Source organism: Nicotiana tomentosiformis, chromosome 6 (genome assembly GCF_000390325.3).
Source record: "Nicotiana tomentosiformis chromosome 6, ASM39032v3, whole genome shotgun sequence".
NCBI lineage: Eukaryota > Viridiplantae > Streptophyta > Magnoliopsida > Solanales > Solanaceae > Nicotiana > Nicotiana tomentosiformis.
The window spans coordinates 84,995,780-85,006,690 of record NC_090817.1 but is presented as its reverse complement, the minus strand read 5'-3'; the positions used below and the strand labels follow the sequence as shown (position 1 = coordinate 85,006,690).

The 10,911-nt window shown below is 33.9% G+C and overlaps 1 long non-coding RNA gene across 1 annotated transcript; it reads left to right on the top strand.

The window, feature by feature from the left end:
* Positions 1-2,098: 2,098 nt before the first annotated feature.
* Positions 2,099-3,174, top strand: LOC104088432 (uncharacterized). The gene is made up of 3 exons (XR_684544.4): positions 2,099-2,258; positions 2,423-2,592; positions 2,674-3,174. It is a non-coding gene; the product is annotated as an uncharacterized lncRNA (long non-coding RNA).
* The last annotated feature ends 7,737 nt before the right edge of the window (positions 3,175-10,911 follow it).

The window sequence follows — 10,911 nt, the reverse complement described above, 5'->3', positions numbered from 1 at the left end:
AGTCCCTCAATCAGGTATCTCTGAGAACTCTCTTGCACTTTTTAATTCTAAAAAGAACCATTAATTTTGGTTCTTGTATGTGTACGGTGGTTTTTTTTGCAGTAAATTAAAACTCTATTATTTTTTAGAATAGAAATTATATACTCCATTGCGCTTCAATTGTAACTTACAGATATTTTAGTCTAATATTTTAATTAAATATGAAAAGGCTATTTATGCACAAATGTCAAACTGAAGATAGCATTTAAATAACGCAAAAATATCACTTTTATGCAAATCACCCGACATAACGCTACTTAAGGCCATGTCAAGGAGCAGACGACAGTATAGAAGAAGTGTAAAACTGTAATGGATATTTATGGTTGTAGGATGAAGCGGGCTGAACTGTAAGTGATTCGGCGTCGTAGGCTTGAGGCCCTTGCCTCAATTCTACATCGACGGCGCTTCAAAACTGTAATCCGATTACAAAAGAAAGTGAAGCGGACCTTATTGGAATTAAAACAAGAGTATTAGTAATCCTAAATTACTTAGGATTTGGTATTTGCCAGTCTCTTTTAAGTCATATCTAAATAGGTTTTGTAGTAAACATAATACGGGATTAGGTTTCCTAATTTTTAATCAAAACTGATTTTTCTCTCGTTATAAATACTGTAGGCATAATGCTAGCTAGCTACCTAATTTTTCAGATTGAGAGGTAAGTGAGATAAGTTAAATTCTCGCCGGAAAATTAACCAAGATGGCATCCGCCTGCATATCAACTAATTGCGTTAACGAACTTGCCAAAGCACCAGTAAGAGCAACATATGTGAACCTGTATAAATGGCCAGAATCCGACGCTGAGTTCATAAAATCAGTCGTCAGCTCAAGGTTAAACAACGACAATAGCAACATTGAGTGCAGTCATCCAAATAATCCAAAGGTGCTGGATAGCATTTCATACAGGCAATTATACTTAAGAAGCTACCCATTTTTAAGAGAAGAGAGCGTATGCGTTGATGATGAGAAAATCAAGATGGCTAGAGCACCTGTAAGAGCAACATACGTAAACCTGTACAAATGGCCAGAATCTGACGTCCAGTTCATAAAATTAATCAGCTCAAAAATAAACCAGAATAGCAATATTGGGTGCAATCATCCTAAGCCTAACGTGCTGGATAGCTTTTCATACAGGCAATTATACTTAAGAAGCTACCCGTTTCCAAAAGAAGAGAGCGTTTTGTGAAAAAATAGTACTGAAATACTATGGAATAAAACGAAAAGCTCGTAATATTGGTGATAATTCAAGTGGTGCTCGGAGTCGCAGAACTAAAGATTATACAAATGGATTTAGAAAAGCTAAGGAGATATCATGCGCTGCTTTGTTTTCGATTTTTCGTAGGTTATTATCTTGCTCAGTCAAGGTTGATGTGGTTGATTAAGACACTAAATTAGTAATTTAAAGATTTTTCCTTCATCTTATTATTAATTTTCTTATTTCTTTTCGTCGATTTTCTCTTTTCTACTTTGGTTTTTGAGTTCTTTTCTTAAAGGACTAGCTTGTTGTTTGCATTTATGGAACCTATTATGGTAATGCATGCATTGATCAGAATTAATACAAGGATATTGTCATTTTTGTGGTAGGAATATTTTAATTTGATCAAGCAAATTTACACTTTTCTTGCGTAAGACTTTGGTAATTTTAAAGCTTTTTTTTGTCCCAAATTAATATTTTATTTCCATTATTTTGAAGGAGTGTCGTCATATATAGTGTATGCACGCAAATTTTGCATAAAAATATATAAAATACAGAACTTTTTACGAAGCATGGTCGGATCTCTGCCATATGCTGGTCACTTGCTCTTGTAGTTCTATTTTTCCTAGTTGCTTGTAAGTTTGAATTTATAAACACAAAAAATTGCATAAAGACCCCATTTAATTTGTCCTGAAAAATTATTTACACACCTAAACTTTAAGGGTGTCCTAACATTCCATTATTGTTAAAATAATTATATTTATTTACTCCCTCCTAAGCCTTGGCCAATCGCGCATCTTAGACAACGTAATCGAGCGCGTCTTTCCTCTTTTTTAATCGTTAAAAACACCCCAAAAAAAGATAAAATTAAATTATTGACTTCAATATAAACCCCAACCAACGGTAAAATCCATTCTTCCCCAATATTTTACCAAACCCAATTGAATAACCCTAATTTCTTCTTCATCTAAATTCTGCCGAAATTGCATCAAATTGCCCTTTGAAGTTTTGATCTTTGAAAGCAAAGGTCAATCTTTCTCCTCTTTAAGAACCCTAATTTCTTATTTTATTATTGTTATGTCTTTTTCCTAAAATTCAATTTCTCTCGGTTAAACATTGTAATATGGCTGATGTTTCTAATTTTTTCGTCGGCAAATTATCTGACTTTGGTGTCGTATGTTTGTGTTATAGTTGTTGCAATACCTTCAAAAGGCTTGAATTTGACAAGGCTTTGCATGGAAGAGGAAGAAAATGAGTCAAGTGGAGAAATTTGATGCAACCATGGCTATGTGTTGCCTTTCTTAACAGCTTGGACCCACAGGAACCCAGGAAGAAGATATTGGGTTTGTCCATACTAAGGGGTAAATAATACTGAAAATTCTTTCAATAATTGAGTTGTGAAAAATTATCATTGATTAATTTTCTTTTGTTATTCATCTTAGGGTCCACGATCTTGTGATTTTTGGGTTTGGAAGGATTCCGAAATTGATCCTAGGTCTAAATTTGTTATTCCAAATTTGCTTGACAAAATGGGTGAACTTGAGACTGCATTAGAAGGCTTTGAAAATCTTGCCAAGCCGAGGGCAACTTTAAAGGTTGAAAACACCATAGAAGAGGAGAAGATGAAGAAGATTGAGGCTCAATTGGTGAAATTGTTGATATGGAGAAGATGAAAGAGAAGGAAAAGAAGTGGAAGAGCAAATTGGCTAGGTCCAAGGCTAGGGAAAATGTACTTTGGTTCATTATATTGGGGATGTGTATTATACTTGTTGCTTGTAGGTATCCAGGAATGTCATTGAAAGAAGATTCAATGAGATTTCCATTTTGAATCTAATTTTGTCATCTCAATATGTATGTAGTTGTTGCTTATAGGTATTATTTTGTATGTTTGTAATGGACCTTTCATTTGAATTTAATGAACCTTTCAATGAAATGTAATCAAATGTTAATTCTAATGAAGTGTTGTTTTTACATTTTGAAGTGTTGTATGTGCGTTCTTGTTGTTTCTTTGTATGCCCAGAACTTGAAAATCAATCAAACGTGTATCTTCATACATCTATTTTTAGTGTTTAATATCAACAATAGACACACAAAAGACTTAATATGGCAGCTGCATAAACTGTATAAAAACACATATTTGGTCTCATTGACCTGAAAGAAACAGACCTAATAAACAGTCACAAAATGAGATAACAAAATATCTATTTGTTCTCATTGTAGCAGCAGCAAAACAGACACTATAAGATAACAAAATGAGAAATGCAGTCTATAGCTGCTTAAAAATCCTTATCATAATACAGAATTGTAGTCTATAGCTGCCTAAGATTTTATCATAATGCAGTCTATTGCAATACAGTCATCCACAAAACAGTAACTTGATCAATTGGGTGGTTTTGCAGTGGTACTTTCCTGGCTCAACTTAGCAGCCCTAGACCTTGTTTGAATGAGTTTTTTGCCTCTCAATTGTTGAAGCTGTCTTGATGTCATAACTTCTTTGCATATCCATTTAACACCTCCTATTGGTTGATGGCCTGGATCTCCAGTTACTTTTGTTGAAGACCTCACATTCTTAAAGTTTGTAGAGAACATTCCAGGCTGCCAAAATCCAACAGAAAATCAGAGAATGAATTCACCTAAATATAAGAGGTAGTGTTAGAACTTACATTTTGAAATTTAAAGTCACTTTGAGTGTGTAAAACTCCTACCCCAATCATCCTTGGCGTGTTATATTGTGTTCTTACATCACTACTAGTACCAATATCCTACATCAACCAATGAAAAGTAAGAATTTGTTAATTATTTAAAAAAGAGAAAGAAGACATTAAAGGGAAGAACTTCACCTTTTCTTTAGAACCTTTTGGCCTATCCCTTCCTCTTCTAGTACTTTGATTTAGTGGCTTTGAACTACCAATACTTGCAGCACAGAACTTGCTGAAGTAGCAGCAGTATTACTTCCAGCAGCTTTATGACACCCCTTTTGTTATGACCCTTGTTATGACAATTGCTACATGTCATTTTCACTCCATTTTTGGATAATTTTCCTGTCTTATTTTTACCTCGCTATTTTCTTCTAACCTTCTTTGGCATGCCTGGCATCTTCTTGACATGAGGTGGTATAACAATTGGGTTTTGTGACTCTGGCCACATATTCATACCCAAAATAGGATGAAGAAAGTAACTATATATTTTCATGTAAGTGGCATTACTGTGCCAGTGAGAAATATAGTTCAAAGGCTCCAGATTTTTATTATGTAGGGCAGCAACTGTATGAGCACATGGTATACCTTTTAACATCGAAGCTCTATAGGTGCATGTTTGCCTATTGATATCCACTAGATGCTTCACTTCACTTGCACTTGATCCTTGCTTTACTTCAAATCCAAACTAACCATTCCAGAAAATGTTACATTTCATTGACCTGTGTGTGTTCTCTTCCAAGACTTTCATGGCCATTGGTGAAAAATCAGTAATCTAAGTATTTTCAAACTGCCTGAGTTGACCTATTCTGTTCATCATCTTCACCCTTATTTCTTCAAGGATTGTCACTATAGTATTCTGCCATGCTACCAAAATCCAAGCATTAAAACATTCTGCCATATTGTTGTTAACACTGTCACACATGCAGAATGTGTTGAAACACCTTGCTCCATCTTTTTATGTTGTAGTACAACAGTTCATCAACTATCTTATTACCCAATTTCTTCATTTCATCCAGATTTTTCTTTAACTCCCACTCACAGGTTGACCTTGCACACCTCCAGAAGCAGTTCTTTCTCTCTATGCCCCTCCATTTCTTAGACCAGTTAGTTAGGATGTGCCTTGCACACATTTGGAAGTAGATCTGTTATAGCATTCTTAAGCCCCTGCAAAATGAACAATGATAGTTAGTTTTAAGTTAAATAGCAATAGAAAAATAAGAATAAACTACAAGTGCTTACCTTTTACATGTCTGTTATAATGATTAGCTTTGTAACATTTCTAAGCTGAAGATCATCCTTTAAAAGGTTGACAAGCCACCTCCAATTGTGCATATTTTCAATCTCAACAACAGCCCAAGCAAGTGAAAGCATCTGTTTATTTACATCTTTGTAAACTGCTACAAGTAGTTGGCCTCTACATACCCCTTTTAAGAAACATCCGTCCAACCCAATGCACGTTCTACAACCAGACAAGTATGACTTCTTCATTGTATCAAAACAAATATAGAACCCAACAAACATTCTCTTCCCACCTTCAAAAGTTTCATCACTAAGCTTCACTACACATGTACTCCCTGTATTAGATCTAAGCAAATCATCCCTGTAATATAATATTCTGTCATACTCGAGTTTATGATCACCTATTATCTTATTCAACACAATATTTCTTGCTCTCATACAAATAGTCCTCCCAACATATAATACCATTTTTTGTCTAATCAACTCCTGAAACTTGAATATTCTAATGTTATGTTATTCTTTTATCCTCTCATTGAACCTTTTGGCCGAGAACTTTTAATTGCATAGCTTGTTTCTGTTAGTAGGGTCACATTTTTGAATTGGATTGTAGTTCTTGACTACAAATCCTTAGTCCTAGAATTATAACTAACAACTAGAAGCCAAGGACAAGATGCCTTTTGTACTTAACCCTCACCCTTGTAGGTCCATTTACATATTTTTCTATAGAAACCTTTTGTTGAACAGCATATTTAGTTACTGCTTCTCTGAAATCTCGTACACTTGCAAATGCAAGTCCAGTTTCCCAAACTATTTTCTTGCAAGTCTTGTCAAAGATTACTCTTCTTTTAGTCTTTCTTCTTCTAGCTTTAACTTTCTGTTGAACCTCTCCTTCACCTTCATCATCAACATCATTTGGATCTATCTCAAAGCAAGCAGCTTCATATGAATGGTAATAAGGCTCATCACCACCTATCTTACCTTCCAAACTCTTCTTCTTCCTAGATTCATATTCATCATACCCTACATCTGGCTCTTTCTTACCTAGTTTAACATGTTTTTGTTCAGGAGCACTTTATTTCCTCTTCCTTATCTTTACAGTCCTTCTTTCTGCCTTAAATGCCTTGTACTCTTCATGTGTATCACTGCCATAATCATCTTCTCCTTCTTCAAACTATTCCTTATGTTTTTGAATCTGTGCTATTATCAGTACTGCTGCTAGATTCATATGAGTTTGATTCAGATGAGGAGTTTGAACTATTATTAGTAGTAACAGCTGTAGGTACACTGTTATTGGTACTATTTTCTGCAGCATTAGATGCCTTTTCAGAAGTTCCCAAACCCTCACAGCCCCCCAAATCTTGACCATATTCCTTCTCAAAAGTAACACTACTATCACCCCCCACCCCCACCCCCCACTTGGATGACATATTCTAATAGAGGGGGGGGCCACTACAGCACCATCAACTATGTGATCTACATATACCTCCAAAATATCCCCACTTTTTAACTCTTCACAAATACCCATAAAGTCCCTATCAACCTTAATTACTACTAAACTAGGATAATTAGGTAGTCTAACATAAATAACAGCAGAAGAACTATTGTACCCAAACTCTTTCACATAACCTAGAAACTCAAAATATAAGAACATATCAACATCGACATCAACACAATCAGTAATCATCCCACCAACATAATCCTTCATTGAAAAGGAATGTAACTTATCCATGGAGATTTTTTTCACAATGGAAAAACCTCAATGTAATAAGTATAAAAGACATTGAAATACCTAAATATAGTAGAAAAAAACTAATTAAGGATTAACAGTTACTATTAGACCCCGACATAACAAGAGACAATACATGCAATAAGAAAAAACTAAAATTTGGTTATTATTATACCTTAAAAATTATATTTCTGTTGCTGGATTTTACATTGAAAAAGTTACAGTGAAGAAATTTGAAGCAAGTTCAAAACTCTAGTTACGGATGATAATAAACAAACTAAAACAGAGATAACATTTAGGGTTGATGATAGAAAAGTGTAGGGTTGATGAATTTACCTCCAAACATAGATTATGTTTCACAAATAATTAAACTTCAACGTTCGAACTTGATTCTCCAAAGAGTTTCAGCTTCGAATAGGTCTTCCACCAACTCGTCAAATGAAAGAATAACAACAAACAGAACCTTAGAGAATAATGAAATCGAAGGATTTTGCAAAAGGTCCCTTCGATTTTGGTCAGGCAAATCGATTTTGGTGAGGCAAATCGAATCTACGAAGGTTGGGTATTAGGGTTATTGAATTTGGGAATTTTTAACTAACGGGGTGAATGAGAGTGTTAGTAAATATTGGAAGGCTGTTATTTTTATTTGCTCAATATTTTAATTACGTGGCTTCATAATAAAGCGTAGGTTTTCCACTCAAGTAATTATAGTTGGGCCAGTGCTTAGGAGGGAGTAAATAAATATAATTGTTTTAACAATAGTGGGGTGTTAGGACACCCGTAAAGTGTAGGTATGTAAATAATTTTTCAGGACAAGTTGAATTGAGTCTTTATGCATTTTCCTTTTACAAATAATGCTAATGGTTTGACGATTGTTGAACCATATAAGTTTCCTAAAAATTGTGATTTAGGTTAGTACTTGGGTAAATAGGTTTGTTCAAACCCAAACTGTAACCATTAACCAAATAGTAAAAATAGCTTATTTGCTTATTGGTATCGGGTTATCGGGGTAATGGTTGGTGAACGGTTTGAAGTTTTATAATTAACGGCTTAACGGTTTGGAGGCGGATTACTCAACTTCCTTATTGGATAAATCGTTAACCCGTTAAGAATTTTTATATTTATACTTTTATCCCTATGTATATAAAGTAATATTTTTGGTCGGTCCAAGGTATATGAAACTCCTAATGATCTGGTAACAGATGTAGACCTTGATGTATGATTGAATTTAAGTTATAATTAGTTGGGGCAGAGTAGTACTGCTAGTCTGCTACTTTCATATATACAAGTATATAATTTAAGCTAAAGGACGTAGTTGATAATCTCGTTCCTCAAATACTACATCCACTCTAGCTTTGAATGAATTTGATTTGCAAAGACAAAGCAAAATCAAGAAATTTTAGCCTTACTCAGTTAGTTCAGCTTTCAAGAGCGTCTTTATTGCGGTTCAATTTCTATTTTCTAGTCTTACTGAGTTAGTTCAGTTTTCAATACAAAGGACTTCATTTACTTCATCCAGAATCATTGCAAAGACAAAGCAGATATGATGCTTTACTCCAAAAGTTTTCTTATTTGCTAATCTGATACCAATCCGCCCAATGGCTTATTGGTTGGCTAGTGGTTTACTTTATTTATAATCCGATAACCAATAAGCCAAATCGTTAGCATAAATATCCGCACAATCTGCCCAATAAGCACCCTTGGGGTAAAGCACTACAGTTTATTGAATTGATTTAGTCAAATATAATAGTGTTAGTTTATTCAAGCTATTACTTACCGAAAATAAGCATTATTATTTCTCAGAAATTAAAACAGAAGTTTTCCTACAAATAAAGGAGAAATTGTCGTACATTTGACTTTCTAATACTTTTCTATTTCACACATTGAAAAGTTTCGATAATTAGAAAAAAGATAAATTGATGAAAGTCTGCGAAAACAACTGAAATGTACCCAAAAAAATACACTAATTACCAACAATTAATCATTAAAGCATGCTATCAAAAATAGCCAAAAAATTACCAATATATAGAATATTCAAAAAACTAAGGCAAAAAAGTTTTTTTTTTCAATCGATATGATTAGAATTCTTTTATATAAAATTTGAGAAATATTGGAGGTGATTTAGATTAGTTTGGAGTCAAAATTTGTTACCAATGATATACAACATTTGAAGAACTTGGGAAAAAATAATTTTCAATCGGTATAGTTGAAATTTGTTGAAAATATATGGATGATGAAATATACAACATTTGAGAAAGATTAGAAGTGATTTGGAGTCAAAATTCGTAGCTGAAATCTAGTTTAAAATATTCTCTCAGACACATATACCTTATATGTATCACACAAGTATACACAGGATACACAAGGGATACATATTTGATACATATGGGATACATAAACAATACATGAGAGATACACACACCATCTTCTTCAATGTTCATATACTACTTCAATTTTGGCTCAAATTTCAATTCAAACCACATCAAATCTCTACCAAATCTTCCAAAATTAAGATTCAAACTCCTTGAGATATACCCAATATATTCCAACAATACTGATTCGAAACAAATTTAAATTTTAAATTCAAACTTAAACGGGCTTCAATAACTTTCAATGGAGTTTTAAGTCATCTTTTTCACTTTTTTGATTGATCAGTAATGTGCATTGATTTAGGGTACACAATTTCTTTTTCTTTCTCTTTCTCTTGGTGCCATTGTTTAATTCTCAAAATAAAAATAGAGTTTGATCATGGATTATACGTCTATAATCAGGTCATCGTTTCGTGTTATTCAATGCGTGTATTTGATCTTCAATTAAATGGAACATGCAATTTTTGTTCCTAAATCTGAAGGATATTTAAAATATACAAATGTTAAACATCATAAGATAAAAGAAAATGAAGAGGAGGAGCAGAAAGGTAGAGGGAAAATGAAAGAGAGAGAATGTTACAGGTTCCAATGTCTTTTACTGGAGATCTCAATTCTAATGGCAAAGTCTTAACTACATATTTTCTTAAAAGGAGTTGGGCTAGTATTTGTACCATGTAGAGAGGCAAATAAGGTTGCAGTCAATTTGGAGACACTCAATTACAAGCACCGACAACAACTATTTTTTACGAGCTTCGAGATGCTGCTCGAGATGCTGCCAAGGATGGTCGGAGGATTGCTTCATATGGATAGGTTAGAGATGGCTACATGTTAATTGTTAAGTATTAAAGTTTTGATGATTAACAAAGTATGTCTAAATACAAATGCTTCAAAGAACCAAGTCCTCAACGTAGCTGCTTAATTGTTCTGAGGATCAATAAAGGACCAGCTCCTCAGGTTGGTGATTGTACGTCTGTACAAGACAGTAACTTTATCTCAAAGTTACCCAGGTCAGAGTTTGGTGGAAGAAGCCTGCTACATGTGATAAGGGTTGTTTCTCAAGAAGATACGGATAATTCAGTCAGAGACAAGAGTCCCAAAGCTTGTGGAATCCTTGGAACGGTAGGAGTCCTATCAAAGGAGAAACTGACTATGTATAGGACTCCTACAAGTTCTCAAGTTTATGCGTTTAAATACTATCTACTTTGGACTTCTGATTTTATTCTTTCACACATCAACTGAAGAGTCATATGTTGTTCACTCTAGTCGAGTACTTGTATTGTATTCTTCTTGCGTCAGTCTAGCAAATGTGTTTTAGGAAATCGAATTGTAATCAAGTGTCACAAACAATTACTAAGCTGGAGTGAGTGTTTGCTTTACAAGTTAGAGTAATTTGTAAATCAAATAGTTGTAGTAGGAGTACTGGAGAGTATTGAATTACAGTCTTGTAACTGATATATTTTTGGCTCATTGCTCTAATGGAGTTGAAGTTAAAAATCCTACGTAGTAGGTAGTGGTTTTTGCACCTTTTGAGCCGGATGATTTTCCACATAAAAAACTATTGTGTTTACTTTACTTCAAGTTTAAGGAACACAGTAAAGAACCAAATTCTCTAGTGAATCATATGGGTACTCAAATTAACAATTGGTA